At 34.4% G+C, this 24,260-nt stretch overlaps 1 protein-coding gene across 10 annotated transcripts in view; it reads left to right on the forward strand.

Moving 5' to 3' along the window:
• Nucleotides 1–24,260, forward strand: part of ROBO2 (roundabout guidance receptor 2) — a 1,294,416-nt gene that overhangs the window by 104,737 nt on the left and 1,165,419 nt on the right. The gene's annotated exons all lie outside the window — the stretch shown is intronic.

Consider the following 24,260-nt stretch of genomic DNA (forward strand, 5'->3'; position numbering starts at 1 on the left):
ATGGGAGAAATTGGTCAAAACAGATGGGTTACAGAAACCACGGAAGTCTGAAATCCAGCAGGGGAGTCAAATGTTAAAGCTCCAAAAAGATCTTCTTTGACTCCAGGTCACGCTAATGCAAGAGGTGGGCCCCCATGGTCTTGGGCAGCTCCATCCCTGTGATTTCACAGGATACAGCCTCCCTCCTGGCTGCTTTCACAAGCTGGCATTGAGCGTTTGTGGATTTTCCAGGCTCATAGTGCAAGCTATCTGTGGATCTACCATTCTGGAGTATGGAAGACCATGGCCCTCTTCTCACAGCTGCACTAGGCAGTGCCCCAGTAGAGACTCTCTGTGTGGGCTCTGACCCCACATTTCCCTTCTGCACTTTCCTAGCAGAGGTTCTCCATGAGGGCCCTTCCAGGCATTTCCATATGTCTTCTGAAATCTAGGCAGAGGTTCTCAAACATCAATTCTTGCCTTCTGTGCACCCACAGGCTCAACACAATGTGGCAACTGCCAAGGCTTGGGACTTCTACCCTCTGAAACCACAGCCCAAGCTTTAGCCATGGCTGGAATGGCTGGGACACAGGGCACCAAGTCCCTAGGCTGCAAACAGCATGGGAACCCGGGGCCTGGCCCACAAAACCACTTTTTCCTTCAGGACCTCCCAGCCTGTGATGGGAGGGGCCACCATGAAGGTCTCTGACATGGCCTGGTAATATTCTCTTGAATTTCTTCCCAGAAAATCAGTTTTTCTTTTCTATCTCGTAGTCAGACTGCAAATTTTCCAAACTTTTATGTTTGCTTTCCTTATAAAACTGAATGCCTTTAACAGAACCCAAGTCACCTCTTGAATGCTTCGCTGCTTAGAAATGTCTTCCACAAGATACCCTAAATCATCTAACTCAGGTTCAAGGTTCCACAAATCTCTAAGGCAGGGGAAAATGCTGCCAGGCTCTTTGGTAAAACATAACAAGTGTCACCTTCACTGTAGTTCCCAAGAAGTTCCTCATCTCCATCGGAGACCTCCTAGCCTAGACCTTATAGTCCAAGTCATTATCAGCATTTTGAGCCAAATTATTCCACATGTCTCTAGGAAGTTTCAAACTTTCACATATTTTCCTGTCTTCTGAGCCCTCCAAACTGTTCCAACCTCTGCCTGTTATCCAGTTCAAAAGTCACTTCTACCTTTTTGGGTGTCTTTTCAGCGATTCCCCGCTCTACGTACCAATTTACCGTATTAGCCCATTTTCATGCAGCTAATAAAGACACACCCAAGAGGAAGAAAAAGAGGCTTTATCAGACTTACAGTTCCACATGGCTGGGGAGGCCTCATAATCCTGGTAGGAAGCAAAAGGCATTTCTTAGATGGTGGCAGCAAAAGAAAATGAAAAAGAAGCAAAAGCAGAAACCCCTGATAATCTCATCAGATCTTGTGAGACTTATTCACTATCAGGAGAATAGCACAGGAAAGAATGACCCTTGTGATTCAATTACCTCCCACAAGACAAAGAATTCTGAGAGAAACAATTCAAGTTGAGATTTCAGCGGGGACACGTCCAAACCATGTCATGCCTATTTTGGTCCTTATTGTCTGTATGCTTATAAATAGATATTTATACCTAGTTTTCACAGTATTATAAAAGTAGCACTCATCTCTCTATTTTCAATTATATATAGCAGAGTTTTGTTTACTACTATAGTTCAGATAGTTTGTGATATATCTCCTGGACTGAACCTTCCAAGACTTTTCAGTCCTGAAAAATCTAGAGTGTCATGAGGGGGAAATAGAACGAAACAAAACAACAACAACAAAAACTTATCCTAAGGGAAGTAATTGGACACACAAGCGTGGTACAATTGCACTGTCTCTTTGTGAAAGGAGATGGGTGATACTGGGTAAAAAATGCTTTTTATCAACTGAATTTCTTTTCTTGCCAGGTCTTCATGACATTATGGTTGTCATGGACTTAGAGAATGATGGGTGCGGAGGGGTGACATGAAAATAAGACCAAAAGACCTCTTTTATTTTTCTCTGTCTAAACTCTGTAAATTATTAGGGAACAATAAAACATGTCTTTGATCTCTGTAAGCAAAACAATAACCAGAATCTCCTGTGCTTCTCATATATGGAATAAATGAAGGGGCCAGAAGTACATCAAGGGCTCCAGTGCAACTTTGTCACTTCAGTGAGTCCCCATATTGAGGTAATGGAACTTCAACAAAAATGGGGCCTTTGAAAGCATCCAAAGTCTTGAGACTAAATGAAGGGTGGGAGAAATTATGTGAGAGAAATGAATGCCTCTCAGAAATGTCCGAAAGGCTCTGAAAAAGGCTAGATATCACAGTGACTTGCATATGTATGTGTTAATGGGACCATACTTTTAATCTCAGATTGATATTGCGTAGTGACATAGGAGCTCGTTAGCAATGATCATTCTTCTAACTTTATCTCATAAGCACTAAATATTTTAATAATGACTTCATAATCTCTATCAAACTGGGAGGCAAAATGTGAGCCTAATCAGTAATTTGTCAGCACTAAAGAAAAAGACTTGCACATAGTATTTAAATTATATTCTAGTGTATGTGTGTGCATAAGTGTAGACTTTTAAAATGGCAGGAAAATATTGCTAATCAATGAAAAGTGGACTAAATTTCTTATAGATGCTCCTTATAAATACATATAGGTGTATGAACCTGTAGACTAAGAGGGCCAATCTGTCATTTTTTATGCCTCTTTCATAGTGTTTGACCAACTTATAAAAAATAAAAATCAGATAATAAGGAGTTACACAATTTTAATAAGAACCAAACACTGCCTGGATTTATCTTCAACCATCACAACTGAAATTGGAACTTTACAGATCACTTTAAATTAAATTGATTAATAATACATCATGTTAAAATGAATTTTTCATGGTTTGGGAGCTAATGTTCTCAATTATTTAGCAATGCAAAGTGTAGAAAACCCATACACAAACAGCACGCAGGAGCTGATCCATGAACTTTCCCTTAAAACAAGATGATAAATGGCCTATTTTTCTATCATACTAGAGCAATATGTTAATTTTTTTTCCATTCTGAAAACACTTGTTCTCCAGGAAACCAAATCAGGACATGTTCTGTGGTTTTAAAAAATAATAAAATAAAAATTATTTAAAACATTTTTTAAAAATATTAGCTCTGAATGTCTATAATAGAAGAAAATGTAAATTAACTAACAAATTCCTTTGGCATATTAGTTTTATGTCTTTTGATTCACACTTCCACAGTCATTTCAGTTCCATCTTCCTTTTTAAACAGAAAGTCAAGTTTAATAGGAAGTTGCTTTGAAGGGATTATGCACTTCTACGCCTTTATTTAACATTGAAACTGTGTTTGGAAAATAATTTACATTAGAAGACACTAAAAATAAAACAGTACCTAATTTACATTTTGAGCATTATATTCTTTGTGATTAAAAATTATTTTAAAGTGCTTAAGTGTATTATATGATAAATTAGTGGATTTTTCTGGACAATTTTGCTATGCTCACTTTTGCCAATGTTTCAAGAAGCAGAGTAGCACTACAATGTTTATCTCTTTAAGCAAGGATTTTAATGTATCAATTTATAGGAAAGATGATGACCACAAGACACAAGGTTATATAGCTTTAGACAAAGTGATTTGACAGGCTCTCTAGAAAAAAGTCATCTGAAGATACTGCTAATGTCTCTCTCATCATCTGGATCATCAACTTTCTTGCCTCTCTTCAGTTCGCTTTGTTGAGAATCTCTTCTTTGTGACAATAGAGAGTTCAAATTCTCAGTATCTACAGAGTTTTATGAAGCTATATATTAAACTTTATATTCTACAGTGTTTAAAAGATCGTAATATTATTGCAGAAAAGTTGCTCAAAGGCACTCAGAATAGCATCAATGTTATAGGCATATTATTAAAAGACTAGTTGTTAAAGCAGAATCTATCCTGCTGTGTTGGTAATTCAGTTATCATGGCATCATTAGCATAAAAACTAAATACCTTTTAAAGATGTTGTGTTCTTTTACATGGTTATTGTAGATGGTAAAATAAAATGACCCGAGGGAAAAAGCTCATGTTATCTAGAATGGATGTAGGCAGACCACACAGCATGTTATAAGATATTATCGTTAATATGTGCCATAGAAACAACCTAACTCAGTTTACTCATTTTGCATATAAGACAACTTTGACTTAAAAGAGTTTAGATGCTTTGCCACAGACCACCTTGTTAGCCAAAAAGCAAGGCATAGAAGAAGATTCAGTGACTGCTTTCACAGTGTACATTCTAGCACATGTTGCCATTTTTTTTTTACTGCCTAGTTATACGCAGGTACTAAGAACCAAAAAAGGGCAAGGGAACAAGATAAATGAACAAACAGCAAATCGAATATGGCCAGGCTCTGCTGGTTACAGAGTTAAAAGTGGAACGAACATCTCTGATTCCAGTTCATTATGCTTTCTCCTTCATAAGGAGTTTAGCTAGTTAAAATATTGAGGAAAAAAAAATAAAGTTAGCCTAAACGGCATGGGGAAAAAGGTGGGGGGTGGTTATTCAAATAATTGGGAAAATAATCGTTACAATTTGAACTTCCTAAGTGGTAAGCTTGTAATACAAGTTGAAAAGATGTAACAGGCAATAGAATTTCCAAATAGAAGACAAAAATCAAAATTCATTTTGAACTGTCTCTGTAAAACCAAACTATTACATTCAGAAAGATAACTAGTTGAAAAAAAACTCAAGTAACTTTAAATTTTATACTTTATTATTGTCTAGAATAATCACTTTCAAACAAAAAAAAATATTTTTACAAGAATGTGTTCTCTACCACATTCCAAAATGATGGTTAAACTGTTCAAGTATTAGGTTGGTGCAAAAGCAGTTGTGGTTTTTGCTACGTTAACAGTAATGGCAAAAACCACAATTACGTTTGCACCAAACTTTAATAAAATGAGAACAAGTCCTGAAGAGTCCTTTGAGAAGATAAAGCCAGTTAAGCCTTGAAAATAACCTTAACATTGTTTAAATTGCAAACAAGCAAAACTTAACTTGGGCTATTTCTTATAAATGCTTATATTAAAGAAAAACCAGACTTAAGCTCAATCAATCAGAAGCAACCTACAAATTTATAACTATATAACTAAGGACTTGCCAGTAGGATAGACCAAACAAGGCAACTGTCACTAAACAAATACTTTCCTTGCTTTAGTTCTGTGTGGGCCCAATAAAAGTCTCCTCATGGTGTTCCCTAGCTGGAGCTCCCTAACTACTTCTGGTTCAGAGCTATTTGCTCAAATAAATGCTTTAAAATTTTATTGTTTCAACCTGCATTTGTTTTTCTTTACAAAACCAAACTCGGTTTTCTAAAAATGATGAAAATTTTCAAATAAAAAATACACATGTACTCTTTATAATCGCATTTTGTTGAAAATATACTCAGACCTTGTACTGTAATCAGTTTTATCAATTGTTAATTGAGTAACTTTGTAAGTCACATTAGTTACCTAGTTTACTGGTGAAAGAAACAGTGATAAGCTAGAATTAATTCAATTACTTCTTGTGTGCAGTGTAACTGCTTGCACAATACAATCTTTTTGTTTATGGGTATTAAGAACTTCTTACTAAAATACCAATGCATCTACTTTTAAATCATGGCTTTACAAACTTATGTATATAGAGGTTAGTGTGCTATTCATTTCTGTTTTTTATTCTCCAGCCCCACATATTTTGTGTTTTAGATTTCACTGACACCAGGTAAACAGTGAGTTAAGGAGTAAACACAGATAAATCACTGTAAAATGAGAAAACATATGTCAAAAATTATGTCATCAAATGCCATGGTGCCAGTTATTTGTGTTTCTTCTGGGTTTTATTCAAAGTGTGGACAATATTCCCATTAGCCATAAGTTTTGGAGAAAAAAAATTAGAGTCAAGAAAACTTAAAAGGTTAAATAGTAACCACAGAATGCTGTGTCCTGGCTCACTTTTCAGCATAGGCATAAGCTGTGTAATTATACACATGTAAATTAGATAAAAGTTTTATTCAAAGGGATACAAATACCAATGCAATTGGGTTACAAATATTTTTTTTTAATTTAACCTGGACTCCAATGAAAGCAGGTGATGGTGATTTGTTTTATTACCTGAACTACTTTTTTATTCAGGACAATCAAGATCTTCTAAATGAACTACCTGTATATCTTTTTTTTTTTTTTTTTTTTTTTTGCCTGCACAGAGGAAGCTGTAAAAACTAGATCACACTGTGTTACAGTGATAAGAACTTATTTTCTCTGTCCATTGTGGAAAAAGATGTACATTGTGATGCTTTTATCACAAAGGTAGGAAGTATGATGTTCTTAAGGTCAAATGCATCAAGGCGATTTAGCCTCATATTTTATTAATAGTAATGGGAATCATGTAGCTAAATCCTGGCAAATTGTACTGAATAGCTATTTCCAATGTTATATGATTATATTCATAATGGAGTGTTCATTTGATATTCAATGTGGAGCAACTAATTTTAATGGGTTTTTGTTTTAGTAATAGTGATATATCAGTAGGTGAAAAGGCCATTCCGTTTGGAATAAAAAATATACTATAATCAGTGGTTAAGTTAACCTTTCTCTGGGGTTTTGCCTGTAATTCTCTGGACTATTCACAGTTCCTGTTTTAGCATATTATTCATCATATCACAGGTAATATGATAAATGCTTTACTGCTTTTTTTAATTTTATTTGGAGGCAATAACTTTAAATGATTCTATACTGTATCATCCATTTATTATTTGGCCTTTTGATAAATCCTTTAATATTATCATTACATTTATTTCTATTTTTGTTGAGATGTGATCTCCCTGTTTCCCAGGCTGATCTTGAACTCCTAGGCTCAGGCAATCCTCTCGTCTCAACCTCCCAAAGTGCTGGGATTACAAGCATGAGTCACTGCATGTGGCCTATTACATTGCTAAGAATACAGTCTTTATCAATTTTGCTTGTGTTGGTTATAAAAGACCTAACTACATATAGAAGTTAAGCTCTAACCTGATGTGTTTAAATGATGCTGTGTAAAAAATGCCAATGTTTATCTACTTAGGTTTAAGTTGTTAGGCTAAAAGTTGAAAATAAAACCTAGATTATAAGCAATGTTTTTGATTAAACACACATTTAAGACAATAATTAGTACCCCAGATCTCTATGTTCATTAACAGGTAAACTAATACAGATATATGCATACATACACATGTAATTTCATATAGTTCCCTTTTTGTTGCTATCTGACATTGTATATCAATATGAAAATATCAGTATTTTATATTAATCAGCCATAAACAATATATAGTTTAATAAATTGCATTTTTCCCTAAGAAATTCCAACGATTTTTAAATTAAACAATTTATCCCTAGTGGAATTTCACATTTTCTCTAACAATATTAACAATTCTGATAGAAGCTATTTTATTTTTCAAAAATCTGAACTGGAAGTATTTTGCACCTCCACAGAAAACAGTCATTCTAGTCCATCTGCTTAAATATATAAAAGCTGTCACTGATGAGTAGAGCTTTCCACATGTATAAGAAGTAGGGAACTGACAAGAAATGGTTTGTACTCACCCCTGGAGATGGTCCAGAAATTCATGCTGATATTTAATAGCTCTTATCAGCAGGAAAGCAATGAGATTTTAGGGAGCATAACTAGTTTCACAATAATGCTAGCTGTAAAACATCTATTAAATTGTTGAACCTCTTTCAATTGGGGCGAAAATATTAAATCTAATGAAATGTTGTAACAAATCAAACATCTATTTTTGAACTCTACCCATACTTTGGGGTGTATTTATAGCTGGTTGTAACAATATGTGAAAATTTCCTACTGTGGATCCAACAACCAGCAATGTTTAGGTAGACAGAAGCCTGTATTCTGTGGTGAATTTTGTACTCATTCAACTGCAGTTTCTGAAAACAATAGCCCAAAGAAGGTTTAAACATGCCCGTTGAAAATGTTAATTATTTTTAAAAGATATTCTTTTTTTCCAACAATAATATATTTTGATTATTCTTTTATTCTATTAAAAGTGTGTATAGGCTGAGTGTGGTGGCTCAAGCCTGTAATCCCAGCACTTTGGGTGGCCAAAGAGGGTGGATTGCCTGAGGTCAGGAGTTTGAGACCAGCCTGGCCAACATGGTGAAACTTCGTCTCTACTAAAAATACAAAAATTAGCTGGGTGTGGTAGCAGGTGCCTGTAATCCAAGTTATCAGGAGGCTGAGGCAGGAGAATCACTTGAATCTGGGAGGTGGAGGTTTAGTGAGCTGAGATCGTGCCACTGCACTCCAGTCTGGGCAACAAGAGTGAGACTCCCTCCCAAAAACAAAGCAAAACAAAACAAAACAAAACAAAACAAAACAAAACAAAACATGCGTATAATATGAAGCAGGAAGACACTAAACTGTTAGAGAACATGAAAGCTATTTAAAATACTGATGAAATAATTGTGTGTCATTTATTGGACCTGGAATTAAGATCATCCTATCACAACTTGATATGAATATGATCTGAATAATTTTTATCTTAAAGTTGCAATGGCTTTCAATGGTAGATCCATCTTAGAACTTCCTAAAGAACTGCTTTTTAAAGCATGCCCATGACCCACTGTTGACTCATTTTTTCAGATCTTGGTTGGGTGGAGTGTGATGGTCTGACCATGTCTCTTATTTAAAACCTCCACCAGTAATTTTGATGGTCACACCGAGAACCTTACAGTTGACACAACATCCCAGAAGACTGTGTGAGATGACAAGATCTGAAGGAGATTCGATCAGATTTTGACAGAAAGTAAGCTTCAACATATTCTTCAAAACAAATATGTCTTAAGATTGGTAATATGGCCAGGCAGGCAGCTCACATCTGTAATCCCAGCACTTTGGGAGGCTGAGGCCAGTGGATCACCTGAGGTTAGGAGTTCAAGACCAGCCTGACCAACATGGAGAAACCCTGTCTCTACTGAAAATACAAAATTAAGTAGGTGGGCACCTGTAATCCCAGCTACTCAGGAAGCTGAGGCAGGAGAATCGCTTAAATCTGGTAGGTGGAGGTTACAGTGATCCGAGATCATGCCTCTGCACTCCAGCCTGGGCAACAAGAGTGAAACTATGTCTCAAAAAAACAAAAAAAGATTGGTAATTTGTTCATGCAACATTATTACCAAAAAAAAAAAAAAAAAAAAAAAGGAAAGAAAATTATACGGGATTAGGACAGGCACGAATAGCCCTGAAAGAAAATTTTTGCATGGTTTTGCCATGAAAATCTTATTTAGTCCACAATTGATACATTTGGCTCTGCTATAATTACTGTGATCCTTTTACACTTTCTTTTTGTCCTCTTTCTGCCAGTTATTTATATTCCTATGCCCAATTCTTGCTTCTTGGCGTGCACACATTGAGTACACAATAGTAATGAATTGTAAATCGTAGGTTCTTGGCAACTGCTTTTGGTCAAACTGGGTACATAAGTAGCCCCACCTGTCCCTGCAGAGCAATGGAGACTAATCACTTCACTTTGGTATGATGAAGGCATTTATATAAGTGCCTGTTGACGTTAGAAACTAATATGTGTAATAATGGGACAGAAATAAAAGAAAGATATATTGCAAAACAAGATCTTTTTATAAGTTTACTTTTGATTTTCTTCAGTAGTTCCCACTGCCCACCCATCCTCTCCCAAATGTGTAATTTTATGATAGCTTTTTATTGAGAGGTGGTATGTCTTGGCTCCAGCCCCTTGTTTAGTAAGGATCAGATCTGAATCTGGACTGAGATTTAACTTGAGAAGTTGACTGAAGGAAAAAGTGGATAAACTTAACTATTTCTACATGAACAGGTGAGTCTGGGCCTAATGGAGGTTGCTAGTGTTCTATATTGGACAGTGAATCAACTTCTCAACAAAGATTAAAAACTGCTTGCATGTTTGATCTGTATTAACCTCTCAGGTCACTGGGGCACCATTTAGTAAATTGCATTGTCTCTTTGGAAATGGGATCATGGCTATAAAAGAGTTGTTTCATCTAACTTAGGAAATAATTTACTTTCATGCATTAGTGTGGGCATCAGAAGCATGGTTGAAATTCTTAATAGCAAGGTGATGATGTACTTTATGTAAAAACGATTATTTTTCTCTTCAAGCACTTTGAAACTGCAAAATTCTTTTTAAAATAAAATAGAAGTGAATAAGATGTAAATAAGTAGAAAACACAAGGTTAGTCCACTCAGCCATAAAATGTCATCTTAAAGGAGTAATGGGTGGTAAATTAAGAAGTTAAGGTAAAGAAAAAGGTCAGATTTCTTTGTAATCTGAAGACACCAGGAAAATTATCCATTTTACTAAAGATGCATGATAAAAAACGGAGAATAAACACAGTAAGATACCTAAAAATGTAGGCAGAGGTAAGAGTCTTGCCCATACTGGAAAGGAGTTTATCCTTTTAAAGTGGCCCATCACTTCCTTTGTAACAGGAGGGAAAGTGAAAGGGATGATTGCAAGCGTAGGTGAATTTATAGGTTTGACTGCAGAGTAAAGGAATTGCCATCTAGTTTCTTCGATTTTTCTCAGTAAAAGCTTAACGTAGTACTAGGCAAAGGAACAGGAAGAGGATGAAATAGAGGATCCCCTGGAGAACAGAAGAGAGAGTAGATAAGGAAAACACAGAACTGCCAAGAATCACTCCATAACTAGCTCAGGCGGAAGACCCTTAAGCTGTAGTGACACAATAGTCATTTATGTTTTTCTCCAGTGGCATTCAGGAACCAGGATGCTCTTTGGCAAAGGCAGATAAATGACATTAGCTGAGTAATGGAATGGCAAGACAACATGGAAAAAGAAAACTGAGTCTATCTGCATGAGAATAGCTGACTAGATGGATATAAAAGAAGCAGAGGCAAAAGCGTGACAATAGTGAGAACAGATGCAAATGAATCTGATGGATTAGAAAACAGGAAAGCAGGGAGTAACCAAGAGAAACTGGAAGATGGGATTTCATCAACAAATGATTAAATGTATTTAGAATTTTATAGCAGAGAATTTTTGGGTGATTGCAAGGTATAATGCTAAGGGGAGGGAGGGAGGATGTTAAAGCAAATGAAGGTAAAAGTAAAAACCACCAGATGAGAGGTCAGTTTTCAACTAGAGTTCATGGCTATTCATCCATGGGGATTTTGAAATGTCTAAATTGATGGCAAGACTTGAGATAAAAAACAATCACTGTGAGCCAGGCGTTAATGTGTTCAGCTAATAAAGAGATGTGTTCAGGAGGTCAGTAGATAGACTAGGTAGATGGCATAAGCCTCAGAGGATCCGAAGTTTTATCCAATGGAAGAAATGCATTAATTTGAAAATCACATTGTTGAATTAAAAGGGGAATCACCTGACTTCCTGCTCCTGAAATACATAAATTGATAAGATTTAAAAATAATAAATAAAAACTAGCAAACAAAAAAGACCCTATTATATGTTTTTGAATGGATACTTTCAATTCATACATTGTAAATCTCAGATTCTTAAAAACTATTTTTTGCCGAACTGGGTAAATAAGGAGCCCCACCTGACCCTGTAGAGCTGTAGAGACTACTCAATTCACTTTGGTATGATGAAGACACTGGAAAAGTGGAACTTGACTTGGAGTCCATGGCCCTCCAAAGAGTCCATGAATTGAGTTCATGTGGTTTGTGATCTTGGATGGAAAAAGATGACATTTCTATTTTCACTATCTTCTCTAATATCTGGCACTTGTTTTACTTATGAATATAGGTTATAGGCCACAGTACTTAGCAGTATCTGTGTCTTTATCACCAATAGAAGTCATGAGATTTTCATATTACCTTAACAATATGTAAAAATAATATTCAATACTTATCGTACATTTAAATTATGGAATAATTTGAACAATTTACATTCATACTTATCAATATTTAAAAAATGTATTTTATTAGACTTGCTAATATTTAAAGTGTTATTAACAAGTTAATATATTATTTCTTTATTAATACTCCTATAATTGTATTATAATATATTACAAATATTCTGTGAACTAAGCCAGATACAGAAAGACAAGTACTGCATGATCTCATTTATATGGGGAATCTAAAAAATGGATAAACCCATAGAAGCAGAGAGTAGAAGCTTCCAGGAGCTGAGATGAGGGAGAAATGGGACGTGTTGGTCAAAGGGTACAAAGTTTCAGTTATGAAAAATAAATAAGATGTAAACATATACTTTATAAGGCCTTTGATTAGCAATACTGTGTTGTATAGTTAACAATTTGCTAAGAGGGTAGATCTTATATTAAGTGCTTTTACCAGACAAGAAGTTTCATGGTATCTGTTTATCTTCAAACACATCAAGTTGTGCCTATTAATTATTTACAGATTTTTATGCCAGTCATGCTACAATAAAGTGATCAAAATATTTGCTGACCATTCTGTGAAGTGATCCAAAGGTGTGCATAGCACAAACAGCTCCACTAGAGCGTGTAAAACTCAACGTTCCCTCCCAGAACTCTTTTTGGAAATCTGATCTTCCACCACATCAAGGCTTGTCTCTCGCGTTTTTATAGTTCTAAATCAGTAATAACAAAGCCTAGATCCTGCATAATCTGGCCTCTTCTACCCTGATACCTTTACTCTCATCCTTCTTGCACTCCATAACCCAGCCACATGGAACTCCTTTTTAGTACTTGCAGGAGCCATGCTTTTCTAACCCTGGGCCTTTCCACCTGCCATTCGATTTGCCTGAAATAGGATTCTGTTCTTTTTTGTTTTCCTGACCACCACTCCTTCATTTAGTTAATGTGTATTTAGCCTTCTGACTTATCCAAATTAGATGTTCCACTTGAAATACAGGAATATATAAGACCTGGGTATACTAAAATTATGTATCATGTACCTGAAATTGAAATGTAACTGGTCACCTTTGTGTTTTTATTTGTTGGTAGAGTTACCAGCAACTCTACCCATAGTTCCCATACTGTTCTCTCATAGCATTTTCACATCTATAATTACTTCTTCAATGCCTATCTTTTCTGAAACTTTGAAGATCCATGATGCAGTGTGTGTGTGTCTCTGTGTGTGTGTGCCTCTGTGTGTGTGTGCGTGTGCTTCACCATGGTATACCCAATGCCTAGGATAAAATTGCTAAGCATGTAGTAGTCACTCGTAAACTTAACATGACCAAATTAATGAACTCTATTCTATTCTTAAAGTATCTGTTCATTGTTCTGATTTTCCTAATAGACTATGAGTTCCTCAAGAACAAAGATCTCCTTTGTGCCCAAAGCCAAAGCTCAGTGCCTGTAACACCCAAGAAATGAGATGGTCAGAACAAAATTTCCCTCACTGTTTCTTTGAAAGCCGCTAGAAGAGGACCCAACATATTTACATCACGTTTGTGAGGTGTTCAACTTACCTCATTTGAGACTAAAAGAGCTGTAATAAGGACAAAGAGGTTAGGCATGTATGGATTTTTACGTGCAGTTTCCCAGTTAACATCAATTAATTGGGTAAAATTAAAACACTGATTTATTAATATCTCTGTTTCATTTAATTCTTTTATACAAGAAAGGATGAAGGTGAAAAGCATAAAGATTGTCAAGTGTTTGTGTTCATGCACACAAATGAGTGTTTAGACCATTGCAACACAGGCAGTTTAAATGTGGATGAAGAGAGGTGAAGAGGAATCTCGTTTTTGAAAAAGTTGAAAACTCCATGTTAAATGAGAGAGGTTAGGGATGTGTAGCTCTGTTATTTGAGTATTTGAATAGTACCACTTTGACAGCATCTATTCTGGAGTACATCACCTCTAAATTACCCTCTAGTTTTAAAATCCCATGTGCCTCAGATATAAAGTATATCCACAATTAAAGAATCACAAGAGTAGAAAGCAAAGGAAATAGCCAGGGAATATGAAGGAGCTTGGGAAGGTTACCAATATTAGAACGCTGTGGAAATATGGAAAGAATACAAAAATGATGAACAGACATCTGTTCCCTACAGAGTTCATAGATGGTAAGGAAGCCATGATGACTGGGTCTTAAAAAAATAAGAAATTATCCTTTTTTTAAAATAGAGAATTCCATTCAAGTGAGGGAAGGATCCTTGTAATTTGGAGAATTTTGAAATCTCAAAGGAAACAAATATAAGAGAGTGGAGACAGGTTTAGATGACAGGGGCGATTTTACTGATTTGTTTGTGCTTTTCTTTCTTTTAAAGTATATAATTAAATGTACTTGTAGGTAGAAGGGTAGGTTAGTAGATTTCAAAGAAAGGGAAAGGAAGATTTTAGAAACTTAAGGTTTACAGAATCTGTAAAGGAAATGTGAGAGTAATGAATTGCAGAATATTGATTTTACACAGGTAGAGAGAAATATATTTGAGATATCACTGAATGATTAAAGGGTCCATGCCTAATTATGTAAAGTTACTCACTATGATGGTGAGAGCCTCACAGAAGAGGAATTAGACTCCATAGAAGACATAGTTTACCTAATTGCTTATTTAGCAACACATAGATGCATATAAATATGTTGTGTCGTGCTAATATATATTTTCCTATGACCTAACTATTACTCTATGCTCTCAGCCTGATTGTGCTAGTCAAACTTGATCAGTGAGCATTAGCACTCTATAATACAAATGCCCTTCAAAATGCAGGATTTATATGATTCTCTTATTAAGTGTGCTTTGCATCAGGGGCTGCTTCCACTACTGTGTCCTGGCTTTCTGAGCTTTATTATGCATTCTGGTGAACAGTTTTGACCTTTAATACCTAAAAAAAAAAAAAAAAAAAAAGAAAAAAGAAAATGCTTGCTTGCAACCGATAGTGCTGGAGATCACAAGAAGTGGGTGAAAGGGGAAAATATCATGTTGGATGTAAAAATGATAGATATAATATTGAGAGCTGTCAATGAAATGGTGAAATGATGAGCAGACAGTGGAGGATCCGTGGATGTACTCTGAAAATTTGAAGACTACTGCAAATGTAAGGACAGGAAAAGAGATATCAGAAATAGACCTTTGGCTGGAAAAAAAATCTTAATTCATGTATAATTTCAGGGAGTTTGAAGAAAATGGAAGAACAATTCCAAATTGTGATGTCAGGAGAGCAATTCTATACATTACCAATGCATTAAAAGAAGAAAGTGTGTTTTATCAAATGCCATCCACATAACTGATAATTATTATTAAATAATACATTTTGTTGCTCACTATGAATTAGGAGAAATGCTTATTGTAATTGTAGTCTTGTTGTTTAATGATTATGGTTATAGTTTTACAAAGTAATCTGATTTTAAAGCTATCTCTTTAAATGAGCAGGCTTTCCTTTTAGATTTCTTCTAAGAATCTGGTTTTTCAGTGAATATCTTAGCACGAACATCTTAATCAGTCACAGTGATTAGTATGTACCTCTCTTCTCCAGTTTTAGACACTGCAAACCCACCCTTGAATGTAAATATGCTACTTGTGTTTTTATAAATTATAGGTTTAAAAAAATATAGATACTATCAGGGGAATGAGTGTGCAATACATATGTATACGTGTGTGTGTGTGTGTGTATAAAACATTTAAAATAAACAACTAGTTTTACTTCTATAAAATAGAAGACCTTTTTTCACAGTTTATGTTTATGGTATAAAATAAGGAACCAGGTGGTGTTTCTGCTTCAGCAGTCTGTGCCTATTCAGCAGAAAATACTAAAATACAGAAGACCTCGTAAGTTCCATCTGCCCACATACCTGGTTTCAAGTCTTCCAATAGGTTTCAGACATCCCCACTGAACAACTCTGTAATGAATCCATCACATAGGTACAGTCTTTAAGGAGCATAATTTTTAACCCTGTGGATACCTCCAAAAGAAAAAACAAAAAAAAAAGGGGGGGGGAGGGTGATTTTTATATTGTATATTTTTTATATTGTGGAGAAATATTTGGGAAAAATAATTTTAAGAAATATTTTGAAGAATTCTAAAAGATTTGAGATCATATTTAGGTAATTTTAAAAGATCATTAGCGCTATTTATCTATTTCAAATGTTAAAGATGGTGTAGACTTTCACTGGTAACAGGAGAGAAAAAATGCTTTTTAGAGTAATGATCTTATGAAAATTCTTTAATACTTAAGATGTTGGGTTTTGCTTTTCTAGCACATTGTAACACTATAGTCTAACAGAGAGGTTTTTTCTATAAAACAAATACATTTCATAGAACTTCAGATAAACTAAAAGTTTATATATTAAATTAGATTTTACATTTGACTACTATTATTAGTGGGCAGAAAATACTGGATAGAACTTTGAGATTAATATTCTTTTGAGTTGAGCCAAGTGAAAGTGACAATATGGGAAGCATCACCTACTGAATCTGGTTCCTTGACCTTACCCCTTCTGAGCTGCCAGTGGTGATCTTCATGGTAGTGGGACTGACCATCTGGCACCAGCTACTTTAGCACTTCAGCCCCAGCTGCCCTAGAGTACTGTCTCTAGTTCATAGACAAATTTCTTCTCTAACTTCTCACCTAGTGTGGTAGGACTGGAGGATTCAATTCCAAATTCGAATACTTTGTAGAATGAAGATAATAAATTAAGTCTCTCCTTAGGAAAATATTTGTTGATCTTCATATATATGCCTATCATATATTAATTAATTCTTCTGGATCCAAACATTATTAAAATAATAATCATCACTCTCCCAGAACTCACAGGACAGTGGACACACACACACATGCACACACACTCACACACTCACACACACTCACCCAGTCACACTCAGGGTCTTAGGAACAATACGATGTATTGCATACGCTATGTCCAAGCTATGGACCTAGTGCTCATGGGGGTAGAAAGAAGGGAGTACTTATTCTTACATGGGTAAAAAGAGACAAATGGAATAGCTATGTTTTGTGGAAAACCCATTATTAGGGTTGTTAAGTGAATGGAAACAGTATTTTAAAGCACTTAGAACAATTCCTAGTGCTATATAATTATTGGTTCAATAGATAAAACTTTTATGGCTTTGAGAATATATTCTAAAATTTACTTCTTGGGTTTCCATTTTGCTATGATAGCATAATATGGAACAGTTTGGCATACATCAGAAAAAATGCATGTTATTCTTCCAGAGGAGAATTTGGGTCTTCCATAAAAGCAGTAAATATTAAAAGCAAACTAGGTAGAACATTTCATAGCCTCTCTTGGTCCAATTTAAATTTAATGAGCTCTTAGTAGAACTGAGTGTCTCAGCCTCATAAACTTAGAGGCATAGGTTTACAGAAACTGCAACTTCAACATTCTTTAACAGAAAATATGACTATAAATTAGGGGGCACATTTATTTTCTTCCAGGGCTCTGGTTTTTGCCATCTGCTAACCTGGCAATTTGCCCATTTGGAAAACTGTCAGGTTATGTAGGATAGAGGTGTTGCCTTCCTAATCTGCTCCCAACTCAGGACTGGCCCAGTTGCTTTGGGAGATGGTGAGGGCAAGAACAGCAATGAAAGTAACAAACAGCATGGACAGTTCAGACTACTGGACAACATATCCAGAATATTGGGACCCTGGGAATAAAGTGAGCCTTCGTTTAATGCACCAAGAGCATTAGGGGCAGAGGTGAGGCAAAGGGGATATGTCTCTTCCTAGTCAATTGCAGAAGACATTAGGGTCTCGTGTTTGCTAGAGCTGTCAGGTAGGCTTGGAGGTACACTTATTCAAAACCCCAAATACTTTCTATGTTTCTTCTGTAGAATCTATCCAGGTTTCCACCCACTACCTTGGACCGGGTAGATCTTACAATGACACTTCCTGAAACTGTAATAGTCTCTTAACTTTGCCCTTATTTTACAATATCATATGAAATAAAGAATAATTTGGTCCTTTCAGTCACAGTTAGCCTGAAAACACATAATCCTTTAGTGATCACAACTATGTAAGAACTGAATATTCCTTTTTCAGAGTATCTCACAAATGCCAGCTTGTTTTACACTGACTTATCCTTTTCCCACCATCGTTGTGTTTTTTTTAATCAGAGGCCTATCAGAAGCACTGTTAGATAATATTGTATTCTGCTCTATATCAATAGGTGCTAACTCATCGGAATTACTAAGGATATTGGGGGAAAGGGGAATTAACATCTTGGTCAATCAGGCTCATAGGAAAATGTTATGTAACTATTATCATTTGCTAGCCTTATTTCCATATATATCTCATTTATTCATTGTACTATTCTGGATACTTTTTGTTCCTTTTTCAATATATTATTCATCTTCAATTAAATTAAAATTAAGAATTACTACAATTACCTTTTAACAGACTATAATTTCAGTTATTCTTCAATAATTGTATCAACAGTATTGTGATTTTCTATTTAATCAACACATTCTTCCCTATACTTGAGTAGATTTTACTGATCACAAAAATGTTTACATTCATCTCTAAAAAATGAACTTTGTGTTTCTTTTATCTCTGGGTTTTTCTGAAGAGTTATTATTATAGTTTTTTATTATAGTTTATCATGTAGTTTATAGTTTATTAATATTCTGTTATTTTAATAAGAATTATATAATTCTAATATATAATGTATTAGAATATTATAATCTATGTTTTAATATATTAACTGTGAGACATGATATCATTGATCATTTCAATGAGCAGCAGAATTCTGATATTTCATTCAAATTTTTTTATGAACTACTTCTGGCTATTCAGTCATTTTATTTTTCATCATTTATTCCAGACCTACTATGAACCAGTCATCATACACACAGATAAAAAATTAGATAATATCCTGAGCATCATATTCAGGTTTTTATTTAAAAAAAATTTGTACTTACAATACAAAATGTTGTATAAAAATGTTGATTAAACATAAAGAAATATAGGCATAGCATAGTTATTTAGGCATGAATAAAAAGTCATGCATATCAGAAACTTCTGAGAGTACTCACCCATGCCTGTTAGATCTAGATTATTTTAGAGTTCAGAAGTAATTATAACTAACTTCCTTCTAGATTTACCTATGTGCCCACAGTTTTTATTTTCATTACAGATAAACCTAAAATTTCACAACATTGATAAGTAAAGTTTTATAGATTCAATATGTGCAGATTCATATTACAGGAAACTCCACTAGCCCTGTCATTTGGGTTTCTTATAATAAAATAATAAAGTAACTTTTAAATGGCACACTTCCCTGGTTGGAGCTTGTGTTCTATTTTGATAATTTATATCAGTTTATTTATCAAAATATCTATAAAAAAGTAATCATAAATAATTTTCTTTTCAAAACCAGCATTAACTCAGTACTTATAGGTACTGCATGTTTAGTAGTTCTTCAGCCAATAAATAAATTAAACCAGCTGGAATATTTTGTGTTTAGCTTATTTGAAAAATAATGCTTAAAAAGTCTTAAAGGCTTATTGTGCATATTTAAAATATTTCACTTATCTATTTTGCAGAAACTTAGCTTTTAATTAACGAAACTTTGAAACTCTCTTGCTGTTTTTGAGCTAAGTTTACTCAAACTAATAAAAGAATAGCTAATTATAGGTAATTCATGAAGTCAACAGTGTAACTATAAGGGTTTTTTTGTTCATTTAATCACTCAGGAGTAGAAGAAATGGTTTACCTTATTTCTGAGAAACCAAAAATGTCAAAGTCTTCTGAACAAGTATAGAAGTTGATAAAGAGATAAACATTTTTTCAAGCAGTATACTGTTTAGGCCGGGCACGGTGGCTCAAGCCTGTAATCCCAGCACTTTGGGAGGCCGAGGCGGATGGATCACGAGGTCAAGAGATTGAGAACATCCTGGTCAACATGGTGAAACCCCATCTCTAGTAAAAATACAAAAAATTAGCTGGGCATGGTGGCGTGTGCCTGTAATCCCAGCTACTCAGGAGGTTGAGGCAGGAGAATTGCCTGAACCAGGAGGCGGAGGCTGCGGTGAGCCGAGATCGCGCCATTGCACTCTAGCCTGGGTAACAAGAGTGAAACTCTGTCTCAAAAAAAAGAAGTATACTGTTTAAATATACCTGTATCTTTGGTTTTATGAAACCATAACACAATGGCCTTTTATTTTTCAGCCATATATATATATATATATATATATATATATATATATTATATATTATATTATATATATACATTATATATAATGCTGAAAAATATATATATTTCAGCAATATATATATCTGTTAATTTTAAAATATATACAACCCTTAGTAATTAGATATTTTTGTAATATTTTTAAAAATTAACATACATAGTAGCTTCTAAGAATTCTATAGTGACTAAAAAGTAGTCTTATAATATTAAGCAATACTTTTATGTGTTTAAAAACAGATGAATCACAAATGTGGCAATGTTTTAAATGTATAAGAAAGACATTAAAACATGTAGTATGGTTGAATAAAACATGAATCGTACAGTAAATCTGAGGCCTTCATATTTATGACTATACTTTGCAAGCATTAATGCCAGTGGATTAAGCTTAGTAGGGCAAAATAATGTGATTAAGTAGTCCCAAGGTAATCTTTTGTATAAACAAGCAGAAACATTAATCTGAGAATGTGATCCTTTGCATAAGTAAATAACACTAAATGGAAAGAAATGTGTTTGATGCCAAATTAGTATTTTGTGACACCAAAATGACAAATAAGAAAATAAAGAAGGAGGTTGTAATATTATGCTAATCTGGTACCAAATAAAAGAAATTTGCTTGTTTTCTGATTTTGTCTTAAATATAAACACTTTATATGTTAAATAGTAAATTTATTGCTATCTTAATGCTGGGGGGATTTAAATGTATTTTATTTTATATGACCTACATTCGTTTTTGACATTTTAGAACACTGAAAGGTCAAAAATTAGATACATCAATCTGTATAAGAAATAAGGAAATGACTCCTAGTCATAGGTGTTAGAGGCTGTTGCTTAGAATCATTAGAATCTCACCTATAAGAAAATGGAATAAGTAGTGTGACAAAATGATAATCATCAAAGTTGAGTGTGTCATTCCTGCTATATGACATTTGGTCTCCTACAAAGTTATACATTTACAACTTCATAACACAATTAATAAAAAGTCCAAAGTTGGACTTTTGCTTAGATTACACTAGAGGACTGGTCTACATTTTGTATAGATAGTATATATTCTGCCCTATTGATTTATGTTCTCAAAAGTATTTAGAGAAAATAAATACATTAGCCTAGAATATCTTTTTATTTTCTTCCAAAATTCTGTTTTCACATGAGTTACATTTTGCCACATAGAAAATTACTGCAAAACCCAGTGGCTTAAAACAACAAATATTTAGTTGGCCACCTCAGATTGCCTTAGCTGGGTGATTCTGGCTCTAGGTTTTTGATGAGATTGTAGTCAAGATATCAGACAGGAATACAGTTATCTGTAGACTTTACTGTTTCTAAGATAGCACATTCATATGGCTATGAGCAAGATTTCAGTTTCTCACTGGCTAACGGGAGGATACCTCAGTCCCCACTACCTGAACCTCTGACGACATACAGCTGGATTCCCTCAGAACTAGTGATCAAAGAGAATGAGGCAGAAACCATAGTGCCTTTTAAGACCTTGCCTTGGAAGAAATGAGCCCTTACTATTTCTGCATTCTACTGGTGGGATCAAACAGTCCTAGTAGAATTTGAAAGAAACCTGTACAAACATGCATAACCAAAAAAAAAAAAAAAAAAAAAACACAGGGTATTGGGGGAAGGGAGGGAGGGAGGAATGAAGGAAAAAAGGGAGGGAGAAAAAGATGGGAAAAGGGAGGGAAGGAAGGAGGGAGGGGACTCACTCACTCCAGCATCTTAGACTTGTTCACATTGGACAAACTAGCATTTAGAAGCTGTGACTACCATCTCAAAATACAACTTTATTATTTAACAGTTGCCAAAGTGCTATCTTTTGTTCCCCATTATTAGTAAAACAGCTGCAATCTGCTAAGTTTCTCATATTTCTGCAATTAATTGGTCAGAACATTTTCTTATTAATGGGACTACCTTAAAAATACTATACCTTGTAGGATAACATTTTCTTTCAAAAGGGAATGTAAAATTCCCTTTTGTAAAGTACGGATATTTTTAAATTATGAACTTTAAACTTATAAATCGCATGTGATTTAAAGTTATAAATTTTACCACTAAATAAAACCTTACATTAGAATAGCCGGATTTAGCAAATAAAAATGCAGTATGTCCAGTTGAATATGAATTTCAGATAAACCATAAACAATATGTAGTGCAAATAAATATACTAAATAAATAATTATAATAAACATGTAATAAACTTATATCTTAAATTTATATTTAACTGAGTGTTCAGCATTTTATCTGGCAACCTTACCTTAAATAGCTGTCAATCTGCATTTTGATCAAACATAGTAAAATTTTAGATAGTATACATTCTTTCTATGTATTATTTTTTCTGCATAAAACTACATTTAAAACATTAAGTACATCAAATAAAGTAGGTCACATCTATAGTTATTACTCATTAAATTGTATTTGTATGTGCAGAATAATTAAATAAAGATGTATATGTTGCTGTGTTTACTTGTGAGAGTGTTGATGTCCATTTCTAAGAACATGCATAATAGCCAAGCTTCCACTTCTATAACAGTTCCAATTCTAAAGTCAATTCCATAAATTGATTTAAACCACTTTAAGGCTTTGGACATCTTTAAACCTTAAATACGTAATTGCTACTTTAGAATTCACATCTCTATCCTTTTTCTCTGAGGTTTGCAGACTGTTTTTCTAAGACTTTTGCAACTTAAATTTATTTAACCATCTTGGGATTCTACTCCAATACAATCTAGAGCAAAATTAAGAGAAATCCAAGGAAGTTGAACTCAAGAAAATAAGAATACAATATAACTTATCATTCATGCATGGAAGTATCCTGTACATTGCTTTTTATATAGTGTTCATTTAACCAATCTGAAGGTAGCTTTAGCTTGCCCATACTTTCCTGTTAAGGTCATAAGTGGAGTGCTCTGGCTCAGAGGGGCAATATGCAGAATCACTGATTTTAAATTGCAAGGCCAATTTGTTAGCTATGTTCATCGATCTAGCAATATATCCTCAAGCCTCAAATAAACATGTGAAATGCTGTCACCGTAACATTTAAATATTTGACAGCTGTTTTACCTAATTCTAGCTCAAAACTGAGTTTGTGTAACATAATGATTCAATCTTTGCACAAGACTACATGAGTCATTGTGAATTGAAGTTTGGATTCCAAAATCTTTATGTAAGAGACAGTAGTACACTGAAGCTTTCAAACATTTAACAACAAAATTTTCAAAGATGCATACTTGGGTACAGGACTATGCATGGAATGAAACTAGAATTTGGTTATTTTAAGGTAATATATTTTATATAAAGGACTTAACTATGCATAATGATAAGAAGGATAATTGAAAAGATCTTAAGCGGTATACTGCTCTGTAGTTAGAGCTGGTCCCCTCCAACTGGGTTTCCTATATTTGAAAAAAATAATGCTAGTTTTCAAGTAGTACTAAGCAGGGAAATTGATATTTAAAGGAAACAAAATCAACAGATGGCATGGAAGAAAAATTTTTAAACACCGTCCCCCATCCTACCGATGGTTTAGGAAGTATTTTTAGTTCCTTCAGTTAAAATGTCACATGTGAATTTTAAACGGCATTGAAAAATATTAGTGTTCTTCTGCATTCTGAACAAACAGGCAGATGGTTTAATAAAACAAAAAAGGGATGTTTGGAAATTATTATGCAGACTTGTAATCTTAAAAATTCAGAAATTTCCCTTTGTAAACAAACAGGAAGTCTTTACACTGTTTTTTACTTTTGTTTATACTGTGAGTCTTGTGCTGTACACAAGTGAATAATGAAAAAGAAAACAAATACAAAAGATGATATTACTTCTAAAATATTGCCTGCTACTGCTGGGTGTCTGCCCTTTTTCCATGTCATTAGCAGTTGTTTAATTATGCCAACAACATATCTGCCTCTTGGGTAATTATGCCAGTTAGCTTCTTCTAAGCCTTCAGACATGCCATGCATCAGGACGATATGGGAAGGGTACTGCTGCCCTCTAAAATATGCGTGCTCTCCAGTGAGCTGACTTCTCTCAAGGATGTAAAACCCATTGCAAAAGGTTAAGCATATACAGTTCCAGAAGTGGAATGACAAATTTTATGTCTACTAAGAACTGTAACTTTGTTGGA

Source organism: Saimiri boliviensis, chromosome 18, assembly GCF_048565385.1.
Source record: "Saimiri boliviensis isolate mSaiBol1 chromosome 18, mSaiBol1.pri, whole genome shotgun sequence".
Lineage (NCBI taxonomy): Eukaryota > Metazoa > Chordata > Mammalia > Primates > Cebidae > Saimiri > Saimiri boliviensis.